Source organism: Dermochelys coriacea, chromosome 2, assembly GCF_009764565.3.
Source record: "Dermochelys coriacea isolate rDerCor1 chromosome 2, rDerCor1.pri.v4, whole genome shotgun sequence".
Classification (NCBI taxonomy): domain Eukaryota; kingdom Metazoa; phylum Chordata; order Testudines; family Dermochelyidae; genus Dermochelys; species Dermochelys coriacea.
This window is the reverse complement of record NC_050069.1, coordinates 60,954,278-60,973,007: the sequence shown is the minus strand read 5'-3', so window position 1 is coordinate 60,973,007 and position 18,730 is coordinate 60,954,278. Positions and strand designations below refer to the sequence as shown.

The 18,730-nt window shown below is 41.7% G+C and overlaps 1 long non-coding RNA gene across 2 annotated transcripts in view; it reads left to right on the top strand.

Annotated features, from left to right (window-relative positions):
* The first annotated feature begins 663 nt into the window (after window positions 1–663).
* The window catches only part of LOC119851731, a 50,835-nt gene continuing 32,768 nt past the window's right edge, over window positions 664–18,730 (top strand). Inside the window, exons 1-2 of one of the 2 annotated variants that reach the window (XR_006278773.1) lie at window positions 664–1,134; window positions 3,690–3,847. This is a non-coding gene — a long non-coding RNA (uncharacterized LOC119851731). Of the gene's footprint in view, window positions 1,592–3,689; window positions 3,848–18,730 lie in introns of both variants that reach the window. The other variant, XR_006278772.1, reaches the window with a different exon arrangement.

The following is an 18,730-nucleotide window of genomic DNA, read 5'->3' as shown; positions in this document are numbered from 1 at the left end:
CCCATCTCAGTGTGTCCTTTACCCTACTACCTTCAGCTACCCCGGATTGGCTATTGAGATCCATAAAAAACATGGCCACTGGTGCCTGGGGTCAGAGTGGCAGCCGTGTTAGTCTGTATTCGCAAAAAGAAAAGGAGGACTTGTGGCACCTTAGAGACTAACAAATTTATTTGAACATAAGCTTTCGTGAGCTACAGCTCACTTCATCAGAGTCTCCAAGATGCCACAAGTACTCCTTTTCCTCTTGGTGCCTGGGGAAAACCCTAGATCAGTTTTCAGCTGTAGGAGCAGTGGTCTCCAACTGCTGCCAATGGCACTGAGGCTGCTGCAAATTCCCTCCTAGCAAGCTGCAGGCCATTGAGCTAGTTCACATGTTTAGCTGGCAGTGTGACCTCGTGCAGTTCAATGGCACGTGCTAATCCCAGGTCTGGCACTGATTCCCTCGATGGCCTCAGATATGTCACTTAAGCTCTGTGTTTTTAATTTCTCCTCTGGAATCCTGGGGACTGTGATGGGGCAGTCACCGCACCCAAGTCCTGAAGGGGTAAATTAGGCCAATCAACCTATAGGTTGCACCTGGTAAAAAGCCAGGCAGTGCTAAGACCTAATTGGCTGATGAAGTCCAGCTGGGGAAGATTTATAAAGCTAGGAAGCTGGTAACAGAAAGGGGATTGCAGGGAAGTAGTCTGTAGTTATTCCTTAGGAGAAGGAAGGTGTGTTTTAGGCTAAGGTGTCTATAGTCTGTAGTTAATCCCTGGGAGGAGGGAGTTTGAGCTATTATACCAAGGAAACTAGAAGCTGTACAAAGGAGTCTGGGGAAGGAGTTGCCAGGTATAGGGTCCCTGGGCTGAAACCTAGAGTAATGAGTACTGTCCACTAAGAAAGTGGCACTGTCAGGGCAGTGCTGGAGATGACTGCCTGAGATCATTCATGTAGAAGGATTTTGGGGCCCCTGGAAGGGGAAACCACATAATGACCCAGCTGGAGGTCCAAGCCATGAAGAGGAGAGTGTAGTTCCTGGAATGAGAGAGGGGACCACAGGAAAAGAGAGAGTGATAGAGTGCAACTGCTGGAAGGGGCATCAACCTGCCAGAGCTAATCTCCAGAACCGCCAGGAGGCAGTGCTGTCCAAGGGTCAGTAGAGCTCCTCTGTCACAGGGATAATAATGAATACATATCTCACAGGGATGCTGTAACAATTAATTAATATCTTTCAGGTGCTAAAATTCACTAGACTGCACATAATCTAGAGCTCCCCCAACCTCTCCTTTATCTGAGCTATAATACACTGTAAAACTTACTAAAGTGTTGGCAACTGTATAAGGGCTTTGGGTTGAAATTGCTAGAATTTTTAGCACCAGCTGAAGGGTCTCATCTATTGCTCTACACCATATGAGATCATTTGCATCCAAGCCGAGTGGATGCCAAATGCTAGAGAATCAGAATTTTAATGTGTTATATCCAATCTAAATTCTTTGCATGGGTGCAAATGCCGCACAAGGGGCACAGGGCAAGAGAGAAACGAGACCTAAAATTGCATTTATTCTGATTCCTCGTGACATGTGAATTTGGGCAGCTGAAGATATTAAGGGTAAGGTGTTTTTTTGTTTGGAGTTAGCAAGTTTTGATGGTATTTCATAATAGCAAAATGGAACTGCCTAGCAGTGGCAGTAGTGCCTGAGATGAAATCAATTCCATAAAATCTCTGCTCTCTGGCCATATTTACACTTACCGGGGATTGATGCTGCTGTGATCGATGCAGCGGGGGTTAATTTAGCAGGTCTAGTAAAGACCTTCTAGATCAATAGCAGAGCACTCTCTGGTCAATTCCAGTACTCCACCTTCCCGAGAAGAGTAAAGTAAGTCGACGGGAGTGTGTCTCCTGTTGAGGCAGTGCAGTGTATGACCTAAGCTATGTCGACTCCAGCTACATGAATAATGTAGCTGGAGTAGTGTAACTTAGGTTGACTTGCTCCAGTAGTGTAGAAAAGGCCACAGCTAGGTGAGTGCAACTTCAGTAAGGCCCCAATTGTATATAAGAAACCTCCAGCAAAAGTAGTAATACAAAAGAAGTGAGCTTTGCCTGGTTTTGGCCTGAGAATAGGTGGAACCTGGTTGTTCAACTGGGCGTTAGGGCTTGTCTACACAGTGGGGTAATGCGCTCTGTGATGGTGTGATTTCTAAAGTGCATGAATGTGTTGCACATTAATTGGTCCATGTAGTCCTGGCTGGTGCCTGCTAAAGTTTCCCTAGAGAGCTTTAACATAGGGCAGTACAGCATTAAAGCGGATTAGGGAACCTTTAGTACACACCAGCAAGGACTGCATGGACCAAATAATGTGCAACTCATTAACGTGCTTTAGAAATCATATCATCATCAGAGAGCATTACCCCACTGTGTAGAAAAGCCCATAGGACTTCTTCATTGCACTGACTGTTGGGGCACTGTGAAGCCTGTTAGGCTGCTTAAAGTTTTAGACAGTATTTGAAGAGTTAAATTGGCTTAAAGCTGTGTCGTTTTAATGCTTCAGCAAATTTTATATACATAAAACCTTAAGTTCACTTTGAGATTTTGTTGCTTTGAACCCCAAACTCATGGGAAATTGGGGGTGTAAAACCACAGGAAATAAAAACTGGAAAAAATATTTGCATGATTCCCCACTGAGATACAGCTCTACTGTGTCTATCTTTGCTTTCTTAGCAGTCAGCTGACATGTCATTGTTCAGGCAGTGGTACACATATACAATATCACTCAATAGAGGGATATCAATGTGAAGTGACTGCCTGATTAAATGCTGGCCCTGTTCCAAATGTATACCCCTGGTGTGTGGACCAATTCAGGGAGCAGGGTTTCCAAATGAAATGAAGTGGTGAAGCAGCACATTGTGAACAGGATAAGTGCCCTCATTATTCACACTCTGGACAGGATAAGTGCCTTCATTATTCACTTGAGTCCATTGTATTCAGAGGAAAATATGTATCTTTTTTGTTGACACAGTCACAATACAGCACTTTATCAAGTTATGTCACTGAATTAAGTACGAGTCTGTGACCTATTTAACTTCTTTTAATGTTGCTCCTATCACTGAATACATTAGCTTTGAGATCACAGTCAGTAGAGATGGAGACCCCTATTAGATCATTGTGGCCTTCCCGCTGCAAGGGAAGGGTTTAAGGGTCCTGATGGTGGATGTATCAAACATTAAACTGAATTAAACTTGATCATAAGTAAATGTCTAATGCAACTAACACTTCATACATCTTCTTTTTTCAAACCATGTTACCACCCTGAAGGCCAAAATGGGAATAATGTGAACATGTACATGAAACTAATATCATTTGGATTTAAGATACTGCACAAAAATGGATTAATAAACACCTCTTTTTTCATTAAAATATTAAATAAAAAGTGATAGGAAGTTTATTTCTTTAAAGCATATTGTCACTGGTATGATACAGCCATCAATTTCGCTATTATACAGTATGATTTAGTTTTTTGTAACAGTTACAAAATACATTTTTTGCTTCGGGTAGCTACAAAAAGTGAAGACTCTTCAGACTATGAAATAAATCACTGGGACTGTTAAATCATTTGTCATATTTAATATAACAAAGAGTTGTTGGGGAAAATACACGAGTAAATGAAATGTCCTATTGCAGCTGTTCACATGATGGTTCGTGCCAGCAGGAGGGCAGAGGACTGAATGACAAGGACTGAGGACAAGCACCATTTGCTGATAAATGGCCTCCAAAATTAATGTTCACCAGACCAGGAAGACTCTTAAACTCAGCCTTAGCTATCTGATAGCAAAGCAGCACAGGGAATGGATTCATCCTCTCCAAAAGGTACACTGAATTTTCTGTACAACAGCCACCGGTCATTAATTTCTTGTGCACAATAAACTGATGCCCAACGTTAACCAATAATTCAGCAGCAACTTACACAGTGGGCAATTTGGTGGTTTTGAAACACTTAGAACCTTTTGGAGTACTCACACACAATTTTTAAAGTGGGTAATTGTGAGACCAGTTTACCTTTTAAATCAACTTAAGCTAGAAATTCTCAAAGGTTTTGCCTTCACTTGAAAAAGACCTTGAAGATACATTAACACAATGTTATTCACAGCTTTGAAGTCAGTGTAGACTGGGACGAGTCATACTCAACATCATGGCAGCTGGTCATGGGTAAAACCTACAGAAGTAACTCATTGACTCACCAATCTAATGCCAGGGACATTTGTGCAAGCGCTTTAATCACTGTCATTCCAGGCATACTTTATATACGTCTGGTTTCAAAGTAAAATTAGATAATCTACACTTTTGTCCTCATTAGAGGACTTGGCAGCATTGGAAATTCACCCTCGCACAAGGCCTGCAAAACACTTAGGCACTTGTGTGGAACTTAAGTTGTACAGAGGCCTAATGTTTCTGATATATCTGCAAAGATGACCATTGCTTTAGAATGCATACAGTGGGTTACTTCTCACCTACTATGAACCACTTCACTGGTGCTGATGATATGTAGCAGATATAAATATATATCATTTTAATTCCAGCTTCAGTAGGTGGAGGAGCTCTCACCTGGATGGGCTGTGAAATAGCTAAGGATGTTAATTTAGGACAGTGATTCTCAATTAGGGGTACGTGTACCTATGTGGGGTACACAGAGATCTTCCAGGGGGTATATCAACTCATCGAGAGGTTTGCCTAGTTTTACAACAGACTACATAAAAAGCCTTGCATAATGACAGGTTTCAGAGTAGCAGCCGTGTTAGTCTGTATTCGCAAAAAGAAAAGGAGTACTTGTGGCACCTTAGAGACTAACAAATTTCTTTGTTAGTCTCTAAGGTGCCACAAGTACTCCTTTTCTTTTTGCAAATACAGACTAACACGGCTGCTACTCTGAAACCTGTCATTATGCAAGGCACTGAATTTAGCCGTATAGAGTGGAAATTTGTTAGTCTCTAAGGTGCCACAAGTACTCCTTTTCTTTTTGCGAATACAGACTAACACGGCTGCTACTCTGAAACCTGTCATTATGCAAGGCACTGAATTTAGCCGTATAGAGTGGAAATTTGTTAGTCTCTAAGGTGCCACAAGTACTCCTTTTCTTTTTACGTAAAAAGCATTAGTGAAGTCAGTACAATCTAAAATTTCATACAGACGATGGCTTGTTTATATTGCTCTATATACTATACACTGAAATGTAAGTACAATATTTATATTCCAATTTATTTTATAATTATATGGTAAAAATGAGAAAGTAAACAATTTTTCAGTAATAGGGTGCTGTGACACTTTTGTATTTTTCTCTGATTTTTTAAGCAAGTAGCTTTTATGTGAGGTGAAACTTGGGGGTATACAAGACAAATCAGACTCCTGAAAGGGGTACAGAAGTCTGGGAAAAGTTGAGAGCCACTGATTTAGGAGAACACTTCAATCTCTCCGGTCACTCGATTACAGACCTGAGGGTGGCTATCCTTCAACAAAAATACTTCAAAAACAGACTCCAACGAGAGACTGCTGAATTGGAATTAATTTGCAAACTGGATACAATTAACTTAGACTTGAATAGAAACTGGGAATGGATGAGTCATTACACAAAGTAAAACTTCCCCATGTTATTTCTCCCCCCCACCCAACCCCCTCTGTTCCTCAGATGTTCTTGTTTACTCCTGGAAATGGCCTACCTTGCTTGTCACCATGAAAGGTTTTCCTCCTTTCCCCCCTTGCTGCTGGTGATGGCTCATCTTAAGTGATCACTCTCCTTACAGTGTGTATGATAAAACCCATTGTTTCATGTTCTCTGTGTGTGTATATAAATCTCCCCACTGTATTTTCCACCAAATGCATCCCATGAAGTGAGCTGTAGCTCACGAAAGCTTATGCTCAGATAAATTTGTTAGTCTCTAAGGTGCCACAAGTACTCCTTTTCTTTTTACTGATTTAGGAGATTAGCATCACCAAAATATACCAACTGTTTCTGGGAAAATGAGGACAATGAAACTTAAGAATTGATCTGGTGGTTAGAACAGGGAAACTGAGATCCAAAGCCTCTTACATTCTACTCTGGCTCTGCCTTGGACTTGCTGTGTGGCCTTGCTCAAGTTATTTAACCTTTGCCTCAGCGAGCTTTCTGCCAGATGAATATAATACCTCCTCATGGTGATGCTTTGTAGACTTGTGATGTGTTTGGGGCCGGGTAGACAGCCCCCAAGCTAAACAGTAAGTAGAGATTGAATGTTGACATGGGGGAGCCAAGAGAAATAGTTTGGCTGGAAAATATGAACATACAGCTGTGTGTAGCTTTGCTGTTGCTTGTGTATTGATGTGAATGGTACAAGCCTACCTTTAGGGTTAGGAAGACACTTTTTTCTAGGGGAACTGAAGCTCAGTTAAATACATTGACATCCTCCTATGAAAGGCACTCGGTAAAAATTGTTCATTTTTATCATGAGGATGAGGATTCCTTGCTAAACTAATATTGCCTTCATTGCCACCTGATTTTTAAAACTACTGTCAAATATAGTCCTCCAGCCCAATTTCACTGTGGCTAATTTTAACATTGGTTATGAGCAAAAATCCACATTTCCCTATACAACTCACAAAGGCCATATGTTAAGCATATAAACATCTTCCATTATCCCTGTATGTTAGTTATAATAAGCATTCAGAAAATAAAATGGAGGTATTTGATTCCCAAAAGTATGGCTTACAGAGCTACTTCCACCCGTTTAAAGGGCTAGCCAGATAAGTCCTCAGAACATGCTTACAGAGGTGTTCAAAGTGGTGAACACATAAGAGTTACTATCTGCAGGATGCAGCCTTCCTCAGGCAGCTTTTACACTCCTTTGGAGAGCCTCCAGACTCCTGCTTTGGAATATAGAGCCAAAAATATAATCGAGTAGTTGTTAATTTTGAAATGGTAGTTCAAAAATTAAGTTAAGGTCCAAGGCTCCAATCCCATAATTGGCTCTGTGTATGTACATCACTGCACCCCCATTTACTGCTGTGTGTTCTGCTTATGCTCATTGTTGGATGGAAGGACTAAATTAACAACTTAATTTTTGGTGTTAGTCTTTCTGTCTTAATTTAGAGAGAATGCATATCTGGTTTTGGGAGGAAAAGCATCTGCTCTGTCTTGAAAGCAGACAAACAAATTACTGCTCAGTAGGATTTTCTGTTATGTTGGGTGAGGAGGCAGGTTGGAATGGCTGTTCAGAATAGCCCGTAGTGTGTTTTAATGTTTTGTTGTGGGAAATCCAAATTGAAGTCAGTTTTGCATTTAAAAATAGGGTGATTCAGGTGGTGGCAAACCGCTCAACTCTAACATCCCTATCCAAACCCAAATTAAAAACTGAAATCTAAGGGCAGTTATGAATTCCCAAAATCAAATACATTCAGAATTAAGATCATCACAATTCCCTTTGCTCAGTCTGTTATTTCTATTGAAGCAAGCTCTTGTCCTCTGTAAGTATAAAGATCATTTGTGCCTTTTACTGCCCTCCTCCCCCACACGCCTACATGCAGTAGCAAGGCAAGACTCCAGACAGTTTCACAGGGAATTGATGAATGTCCACTCCATGCACCTTTGCCCCAAGGCAGCCTCATTTACCAGCTAGTGGGCCTGAGGTCTGATCAAACATCTAAAGTATATGCTGTGGTAATCTTTTGGAAGAGTAGTAAGGTGCATCTGTGATGGGTTGGATCACAGAAACCCCCTTGGGGCTGCCAACTGATGTGCCAAGACTACTTCTGCCCCTGCTTTCCTGCCCTGGCAGCTTGGGACTCCAGAGCCCTGCCTGGTTTGAGCCAGACCCACTAACCTGCTGCAAACCCAGACCCAGGTCTGAACCACGTCCCCTAACAGCTGCAGGCTTAATTGAAAGCAACTTAAGAAGTGTTCCTGTTTTTAACACACAGATGCTCAACTTTCAATGAGGTCCAAACCCCAAATAAATCCGTTTTACCTGTATAAAGCTTATGCAGGATATACTTATAAATTGTTCAGCTTCTATAACTCAGAGAGAGAGCTGTTTGCCCCACCAGGTATTAATACATACTCTGGGTTAATTAATAAGTAAAAAATGATTTTATTAAATACAGAAAGTAGGATTTAAGTGGTTCCAAGTATTAACAGACAGAACAAAGTGAATTACAAAGCAAAATAAAATAGAACATGCAAGTCTGTCTCATACAGTAAGAAAACTGAATACAGATAAAAACTCACCCTCAGAGGAGTTCTAGTAAGCTTCCTTTTACAGATTAATCTCCTTCTAGTCTGGATCCAGCAATCACTCACACCTCCTGTAGTTACTGTCCTTTGTTCCAGTTTCTTTCAGGTATCCTTGGAGGTGAAGAGGCTATATCTTGAGTCAGCTGCAGACAAAATGGAGGGGTCTCCCACGGGCTTAAATAGACTCTTTTGTGGGTGGAGACCCCCTCTTCTCTCCTATGCAAAGTCCAGCTCCAAGATGGAGTTTTGGAGTCACCTAGCAAGTCACATGTCCATGCATGACTCATTTTTTCCAGGCAGCAGCCATTTTTTCACATGCTACCTTGAATGTCCTCATGTAGACTTCTTATGTGGATTGGAGCCTTTCAAGATCCATTGTCCGTTAAGTGCTTCTTGACTGGGCACTTAACTTGCAAATTCCTTTCTAAAGAAGCTGACCAAATGCCTTACCAAGGCTATTTAAAATCAAACAAGTATACAGATGATATTCATAACTTTGAATACAATAATGACACATGCATACAAATAGAATGAATAAATTCAGTAGATCATAACCTTTACAGAGATGCGTTACATAAAACATATTACAGTTATGTCATATACATTCATAAGCATATTTCCATAGAGCCTTATGGGGTGCACTGTCACAGCACCCCCTGAGTCTTCCTCCCTATTCATCCTAAGCTATGTCCCTGTATAGAGAATGAACAGTCGTATCCTAAACAAAACGTCAAGAATACTACACATCCTCTAGGTATTGTTACATGGGAGGAAAAGAGTCAGAATTAAGTGATGAAAGCATTGTGGCTAATTAAAAATTCACAGTCAGTTTCAACAATAAAACTATGCTGTAAAAGCATGCTGTAAAATTCAAATATTGGATTCTCTTCAGTTTGAGGCTAACATATCTCCTAATAGATCAATTATAATAGCTCTGTAAAGAGTAATGTTGAGAACAAGGGTTAAATGGGGAAGAGGGGGAAGTGCAGATGAAGCTTGTGAGCTGTATCAAGTCACTTACTACTTCTGTATTTTTCTGAAAACCCATGTCTTTCCTAGCAAGTCAAATATCAAATCCTTTAAAATATTTGAACAAATCCAGACTCTGGGATTGTTTGGATCTTGTTTAGTATCCAAACAGCATAGGTCTGTCTCTGGTAGTCAAGTCTGAGTCTAGGAAGAGTGACAATTCCACCATCCTCCCTGTGAGGCCAGTAACTTGGGGTTTCTTTTTTTTCAATAATTTACAAAATCTGACCTTTTCTTTGTATCCACATTGCTAACTAAATAAGGGCCTCATCATCTGCTTCCTTAATTACTGTCAATTTTTATCAAAACCTTTCTTTCAAACAAAAACAATTTTTATTTTTCAATTCATCAAAAATTTCAATTATCTTTGGGGTTTTTTTGTTCAACCCAAAATATGAGGTGCGGATTTTGGGGGGAGGGCTAGGGGACGGAATTGCCAGGAAACTGAACAATCTGTTTGCACAGGTCTAGCTTAGACACATTATGACAGTGCATATAGTTTTCGGGTAGATGGAGAGGGGAAGAAAGTTGCACAGTGAACATTATGCTTTGCATCTTGAGAGCCCAGCTGAATAGGGCCCTCAAATTTACTTGAACAAATGTGATCTCTCTGAAGAGATAAACCAATATAATGATACAAACATTCTTAAACGTATATTTCACTCATAACTGCTCTGTAGCCTGCCTCTTTCATATTGCTTTCCAAAATAACACAAAGGCTTAATCTAAGCCAATACTTACTGCTTGATTCTGATATCTGATAATTGCAGCAAGCATAGCAACCAAAATTCAAACAGCCTCTGAATTCAGATAATTTACACTGGGATACTGCTGTCCTCTAAATGGCATGTCAGGATAGACTTGTGTCTAGTACATCTATGCTCAAAGGTCATATGACTCAAAGTCAGAGCTCTTGGTCTATGCAGCAGTTGTAGATATGGTAAAACTGACTACATTTGCCAAAGCGTAGATATGAAAACCTCACTCACAGCTGAATTCATAGATCTGCTGAAACAAACATACCAGTATATGATCTAAATTGTGCTGTCCTTATTTCACACAAAGAAACAGCTCTTTTTCCTGTAATCTATTTTTCTTTTAACAAAGATCAGAATAGAGCCTATTGAATAAGTCCTTGTAAAATTTCATTTTATCACCAAGCTCATGTAACCTGATAGAAATAATTAAATATTTGTGCACACACATGTAAACCCATTTTAGTGTGCAGTACCTTTATAAACCTAGTTGTTGGTGGAATATCTTCTTTTGGTGGAAAGTGCAAAATTATTTAAATTCAGGTATTTCATTTTATCGAATAACAATTGATGCATGACTGAGGGCTTGTCTACATGACCGGCCGGATCAATGGGCAGCGATCAATCCAGCAGGGGTCGATTTATCGTGTTTAGTGTAGACACGATAAATCGATCACTCTAGCGTTGACTCCAGTACTCCACCTCAATGAGAAGCGCAAGGAGAATTGAAGGGAGAGCGTCTCCCATTGACACACTGCAGTGAAGACACCACGGTAAGTAGATCTAAGTGCGTCAACTTCAGTTACATTATTCACGTAGCTGAAGTCGCATAACTTAGATCAATTTCTCTCCCCCACCGTAGAGTAGACTAGCCCTGACTCTCGCCTGCTTCTGCAAATATAAAGTTGGTTTCTCTTGCAGCAAATGATGAACAGTCAGGCATGCATGCAAGGAAAAAAGATTTGGGGAGGAATTTATTTATTCTGTGTGAACGGAGATTTGCTGCAGTGGAAGGAAAAGAAAAATGCAGATGAGTGGCTAATGTGCTGGTGGGTTCCTGTAGTTGAAGAAAGGCCTCAAGGGATTTATTTTTGTTTGCTGCTGCAATGGAGGCATACATCAGTGGAAAGTCTGTCAGTAGGGGTGGCTGCAGCAGGGCAAGGGAGAAGATGCTCATATTGGGGCCTATAGAGAATTTACCCATCCCCAAAAAATGAATGATGCAGGCTCAGGGTGGAATGGACAGTCCATTATGAGGAGCCTCCAGTGTCGGGGATCCTAGGAAGCCTTGGGGCATGTCTACACTTACCGCCGGAGTGATCAATCCACCGGGGGTCGATTTATCGCATCTCCCATCGACTCCGGTACTCCACCGGAGTGAGAAGCGTACCTGGAGTCGACAGGGGGGAGCGTCAGCAGTCAACCTACCACAGTGAAGACACCACAGTAAATAGCTCTAAGTATGTCTATTTTCATAACTTTTTCATAGTTTTACATAACTTAGACTGACTTAGTTCACCCCCCATCCACCCAACACACAGTGTAAATAGGCTGTGGTGACTAAATAAACCCTGTAACCCTTACTCTTTGAGTGGAAAATTCAGAGGGAAGGCAGAAACAGCATCATAGGCTGGTGATGTATTAATTTAGATCGAATATATGGGCTAAAGGTGTACTTCATCTCCCATAATACAATGCAGATTCTGAGGACTAGAACTTCTGTATTGCAATGCAGACTCCTTTCTGACCAAGCTATGTAGAGCATCATGAGAATGATCTGACCCTGGGTGCTTCATGGGTAATGTCCAGCCAGGGAGCCTGGTCCATTGGAAGAATAGGGGCAGCAGGCTCCCAAACTGCTTCTCCCAAGAGGCAATGTGCTGCCATGGTGAAATACATGGTGTTTTGGGTCAGTTCAATAAACTGAAACAAAACATTTTGATTTGGGAATATCTAAATGTTTCGTGTCAATCAAATGTAAAAACAAAATAATTCTGAAAAATTTTATTCAGAATATTTCATTGTGAAAAATTTCCATTTTTCAGCCCGATTTGGCAGGCAATCAAATGTAGAAATATTGGACTGCCCCACAGGATTAAATTTTGAATTTCATTCAGCTCTACTCAAATAAAATTATACTTATCCACTTAGCACTTATGACCTTTTCCATGATTATTTCCTGGAAACATACATAATTTGTTAGATTTAATTAATTCATCATATTGTTTTACTATGTACAAATCACTGAACCCCGGGCATTAAAGACTGTTTGAAATATAGAACAGTGGTCATCTTAATATATTGTGATATCAGGATGTTGCTGGAATATAGAGGCAACTGGTAGGTGTGGAATGGGGTGACCAGATGTCCAGATATTATAGGGACAGTCCCAATATTTGGGGCTTTGTCTTATATAGGCACCTATTACACCCACCTCCTGCCCCGATTCTTCACACTTGCTGTCTGGTCACCCTAGTGAGGAAGAGGATCAGATCACTGACATCAAAAGTCAATATTTGCCAGTAGTTGCTCCATAGCATAGTTGTTTCCTGTTCTAAGTCTAACAAAGAACTGTGGTATCTCTCATATTCCACCACATAGTCTTCATTTGGTAGGTGTTAACTTTCAATGAACAGAACTGCAAATCCTTTTAATTTTTTTAAAAAAGGATATTGTATGGTTGCAAGTTTCTCTCTGATCTATAATAATTTTAAAAGCCACTTTGAGAAAGGTGTACTGAATAAAAAAAGTATTCAGGACTTTCAAATGATTCCCTATAGTACCCCCAGCCAACAGGTCATCACCATGGTGCATCCTTTGTGGAGTTGGAGCTGCAGTGACCTGGGCAAATGTAAGAAGGGTGTTTCTTGTTTATGTGCTGAATGACTGTCCCAGCTTTGTGAGTTGGGATATTTAGCACACATTCATAGCATCATAGAATCATAGACTATCAGGGTTGGAAGGGACCTCAGGAGGTCATCTAGTCCAACCCCCTGCTCAAAGCAGGACCAATACCCAACTAAATCATCCCAGCCAGGGCTTTCTCAAGCCTGACCTTAAAAACTTCTAAGGAAGGAGATTCCAACACCTCCCTAAGTAACGCATTCCAGTGTTTCACCACCCATCTAGTGAAAAAGTTTTTCCCAATATCCAACCTAAACCTCCCCCACTGCAACTTGAGACCATTACTCCTTGTTCTGTCATCTGCTACCACTGAGACCAGTCTAGATCCATCCTCTTTGGAAACTCCTTTCAGGTAGTTGAAAGCAGCTATCAAATCTCCCCCTCATTCTTCTCTTCTGCAGACTAAACAATCCCAGTTCCCTCAGTGTTTCCTCATAAGTCGTGTGTTCCAGTCCCCAATCATTTTTGTTGCCCTCCATTGGACTCTTTCCAATTTTTCCACATCCTTCTTGTAGTGTGGGGCCCTAAGCTGGACGCAGTACTCCAGATGAGGCCTCACCAATGTCGAATAGAGGGGAACGATCACGTCCTTCGATCTGCTGGCAATGCCCCTACTTATACATCCCAAAATGCCATTGGCCTTCTTGGCAACAAGGGCACACTGTTGACTCATATCCAGCTTCTCATCCACTGTAACCCCTAGGTCCTTTTCTGCAGAACTGCTGCCTAACCATTCGGTCCCTAGTCTGTAGCGGTGCACGGGATTCTTCCGTCCTAAGTGCAGGACTCTGCACTTGTCCTTCTTGAACCTCATCAGATTTCTTTTGGCCCAATCCTCTAATTTGTCTAGCGCCCTCTGTATCCTATCCCTACCCTCCAGCGTATCTACCTCTCCTCCCAGTTTAGTGTCTGCAAACTTGCTGAGGGTGCAGTACACACCATCCTCCAGATCATTTACGAAGATATTGAACAAAACCGGCCCGAGGACCGACCCTTGGGGCACATCACTTGATACCAGCTGCCAACTAGACATGGAGCCATTGATAACTATCTGTTGAGCCCGACAATCTAGCCACCTGTCTATCCATCTTATAATCCATTCATCCAGCCCATATTTCTTTAACTTGCTGGCAAGAATACTGTGGGAGACTGTGTCAAAAGCTTTGCTAAAGTCAAGGAACAACAGGTCCACTGCTTTCTCCTTATCCACAGAGCCAGTTATCTCATCATAGAAGGCAATTTGATTAGTCAGGTATGAGTTGCCCTTGGTGAATCCATGCTGACTGTTCCTGATCACTTTCCTCTCCTCTAAGTGCTTCAGAATTGATTCCTTGCGGAACTGTTCCATGATTTTTCCAGCGACTGAAGTGAGGCTGACTGGCCTGTAGTTCCCAGGATCCATCTTCTTCCCTTTTTTAAAGATGGGCACTACGTTAGCCTTTTTCCAGTCCTCTGGGACTTCCCCTGATTGCCATGAGTTTTCAGAGATAATGGCCAATGGCTCTGCAATCACATCTGCCAACTCCTTTAGCACTCTCAGATGCAGCGCATCTGGCCCCAGGGACCTTGTGCTCGTTCAGCTTTTCTAAATATTCCCAAACCACTTCTTTCTTCACAGAGGGCTGGTCACCTCCTCCCCATGCTGTGCTGCCCAATGCAGCAGTCTGGGAGCTGACCTGGTTCGTGAAGACAGAGGCAAAAAAAGCATTGAGTACATTAGCTTTTTCCACATCCTCTGTCACTAGGTTGCCTCCCTCATTCAGGGGCCCACACTTTCCTTGACTTTCTTCTTGTTGCTAACATACCTGAAGAAACCCTTCTTGTTACTCTTAACATCCCTTGCTAGCTGCAACTCCAGGTGTGATTTGGCCTTCCTGATTTCACTCCTGCATGCCTGAGCAATATTGTTATACTCTTCCCTGGTCATTTGTCCAATCTTCCACTTCTTGTAAGCTTCTTTTTTATGTTTAAGATCAGCAAGGATTTCACTGTTAAGCCAAGCTGGTTGCCTGCCATATTTGCTATTCTTTCTACACATCGGGATGGTTTGTCCCTGTAACTTCAATAAGGATTCTTTAAAAGACAGCCAACTCTCCTGGACTCCTTTCCCCCTCATGTTATTCTCCCAGGGGATCCTGCCCATCAGTTCCCTGAGGGAGTCAAAGTCTGCTTTTCTGAAGTCCAGGGTCTGTATTCTGCTGTTCTCCTTTATTCCCTGTGTCAGGATCCTGAACTCAACCATCTCATGGTCACTGCCTCCCAGGTTCCCATCCACTTTTGCTTCCCCGACTAATTCTTCCCGGTTTGTGAGCAGCAGGTCAAGAAGAGCTCTGCCTCTAGTTGGTTCCTCCAGCACTTGCACCAGGAAATTGTTCCCTACAATTTCCAAAAAACTTCCTGGATTGTCTGTGTTCTGCTGTATTGCTCTCCCAGCATATATCAGGGTGGTTGAAGTCTCCCATGAGAACCAGGGCCTGCGATCTAGTAACTTCTGTGAGTTGCCGGAAGAAAGCCTCGTCCACCTCATCCCCCTGGTCTATAGCAGACTCCCACCACGATATCACCCTTGTTGCTCACACTACTAAACTTAATCCAGAGACTCTCAGGTTTTTCTGCAGTTTCATACTTGAGCTCTGAGCAGTCAAACTGCTCCCTTACATACAGTGCAACTCCCCCACCTTTTCTGCCCTGCCTGTCCTTCCTGAACAGTTTATATCCATCCATGACAGTATTCCAGTCATATGAGTTATCCCACCAAGACTCTGTTATTTCAGTCACATCATAATTCCTTGACTGTACCAGGACTTCCAATTCTCCCTGCTAGTTTCCCAGGCTTCTTGCATTTGTGTATAGGCACTTGAGATAACTCGCTGATCGTCCCTCTTTCTTAGTATGAGGCAGGAGCCCAGCCCTCTTGCGCGCTCCTGCTCATGCTTCTTCCCGGTATCCCACTTCCCCACTTACCTCAGGGCTTTGGTCTCCTTCCCCCAGTGAACCTAGTTTAAAGCCCTCCTTACTAGGTTAGCCAGCCTGCTTGCGAAGATGCTCTTCCCTCTCTTCGTTAGGTGGAGCCCGTCTCTGCCTAGCACTCCTCCTTTTTGGAACACCATCCCATGGTCAAACAATCCAAAGCCTTCTCTCTGACCACCTGGGTAGCCATTCATTGACTTCCATGATTTGACGGTCTCTACCCAGGCCTTTTCCTTCCACGGGGAGGATGGACGAGAAGACCACTTGTACCTCAAACTCCTTTATCCTTCTTCCCAGAGCCACGTAGTCTGCAGTGATCTGCTCAAGGTCATTCTTGGCAGTATCATTGGTGCCCACGTGGAGAAGCAGGAAGGGGTAGCGATCTGAGGGCTTGATGAGTCTTGGCAATCTCTCCATCACATCGTGAATCCTAGCTCCTGGCAAGCAGCAGACTTCTCGGTTTTCCCAGTCAGGGTGGCAGATAGATGACTCAGTCCCCCTGAGGTATGCTGAAGTATATGTAATCTTGAATAGTTTGTTGTATTTATAATTTACCATTTAGACGGTACCTGAAAGCTCCTATATCTCTAATTTCAATCACAGTTTGTCCAGTTTGCACCTCTTAGATAAGAAAATTAAAATATAACTTTCTGGTGACAGATACTGCAAGACAGGATTTCCCTGGGATTAACTCCAAGGTGCCATGTAATCCAGCACCTCCTCTGTCCAATAGTATCACACTATTTTTAGTCCAAATTTAATAATAATGTGAAAATGATGGATTTTGTTGCTCTGTAGCTCAAAAAATAACCAAGCAGAAATCCAGTTTGATGACGTTTTAGTCCTGCGCTATGGGACATCCTGCATATTAAATCATGAAAAGACCCTTATTTATGAGATTTGTGCCCATAATTGATTAAACTGCTGTAAAAATGCTCAAAATGTTAAGCATTAATGTTGTTTTAGCTACCATGCGATATCCCCATTCTGAAGTGACACAGCTCTGAATGACAAAATAGCCAAGACAGAGGACTTCATATTTTACCGCCAAATAGTGTGAATTTTGTTTTATAGCCATTTAATAACAAATGCACAAAGTATAGACATTAAATATTTTCTGTCTTCCAAAAAATTTAAACATTATTTCCTTTCTCATTTTACATGGCAGTATTCTGTATTTAGTCATTTGTATTCATTGTACCGGTTGTCCATCAGCATTTTTTTCCGCTCTTTTACAAAATATGAATGTCAGTATACAGTGTTGTGCTGCTATAAATTGAAGCGATGTGTCAGTGAAATAATAATGGCAAATACTAAAATACTTTGGCTTCATGTCAAGTCTGATGTAAGCATTTCAAAGAATGACATAGTCCATTTTTCTTGACTGCTTATTCCATTGGCCCCTGGAGGTATAGTAACCAGATGTTAGTAGCACTGGGTGTCTAAAGAGTTCAAACATTAACAAAACTAAAAATGTGTAATATTTCTGCCTTCAGCTTGTAATTGTTCTGTTTCCATATTCACTGCTGCATTTTAAAGTATATTTATCTTTCACCAGCTTTTATGGTGACTGCTGTTGACTTAAAACAAACACAGTAAATAGCCGGACATTCACCATGTGATCTAAATTTCAACATCAAAAGAAATAAATGTAAAGTAATCACCACAAAAAGAAATTGACATTTACCAAGAGATACCACAAGATTACCACAGTTGTTTCATATTTTAGCCATAGGAGGAAAGTGATTTTGACTAGCTATATCACTCTGTAGTAGCCTTTGGCAAATGCTAGCTTTTAGATGATAACCATTGTATATATATAGATTTTTTTTTAATTTATACTGATAGCACGTGGCTTGTGAATATCCTTTGTGGAATCATTCAAGTTGGATACGCAACTTTCAACAGTTTCCATATCCCATTTCTAAACAAAAATCCTACCCCAGAATCTAACTTCTGCAGAAGTGTGTGTAAAGGGGGGAAGTTATTCTGCATCTGCCTACTTCTAGTTACTTTTCCTGGCAAAGAGCCCCAGCTGTAACACTGCCTACTTGAATCCTGCTGCTAGCTCTGAATGAACAACAGGACACAAGCCCCAAAACTAATTCAACAATGCAATGACTATTTTGAGAAGTCCATGTTGTTACAAATCTGCTGATCTGCAGAAGATTTTTCAGAACTGTCCCCCACCCCTTGTTCTGTGGACTGGCAGCTTTGGATCCTGTAGTCAGAGATGGCATGGCATTAAATTAATTTGCAATAGTTTGTGCCAACAAGTGCTCACATTCAGACCATGAGCTACAATATGAGGCAATTAAATATAATTGTGCATGGGAAGTCATTTGACTCAAACCTGTGGCAGACACAGGATGCAGCAGTTCAGCAAGGAAAGCAGAGTTTAGTTGAGTGATGTGCTCAATTTATGCATCTACCTCTAACGCCTTCACTCCACAAACAACTCCTTCCCCCCATTTCTTTCCCTTCTCTTACAACCATATTTGCGCCCTTTTCTACACCATCTCTTATATAGGACATATGACAAATCTAGGGCTATGTCTACACTAAACACCAGCAGCTTATAGTGTATGGATAGCTGCATGCCACAGTGAAAAGCAGGTGGCATCCACACTGATATGTAGCTGCAGGTGTCAGTGAAAGGCTCTGCAGGGGGAGGCAGTGGGGAAAGACTTCAGGAGCTCCCTGCTGATGGAACCTTTCACTGCAGTGAGGAAAGGCTTCGGCAGCAGGGAGGCCTCTCTGCTCCCTTCAGTTACATGACTTCCCCAGAATTAGTGTTAGGATTAGTATTTAATCAGTATATCTAAATGGAATATT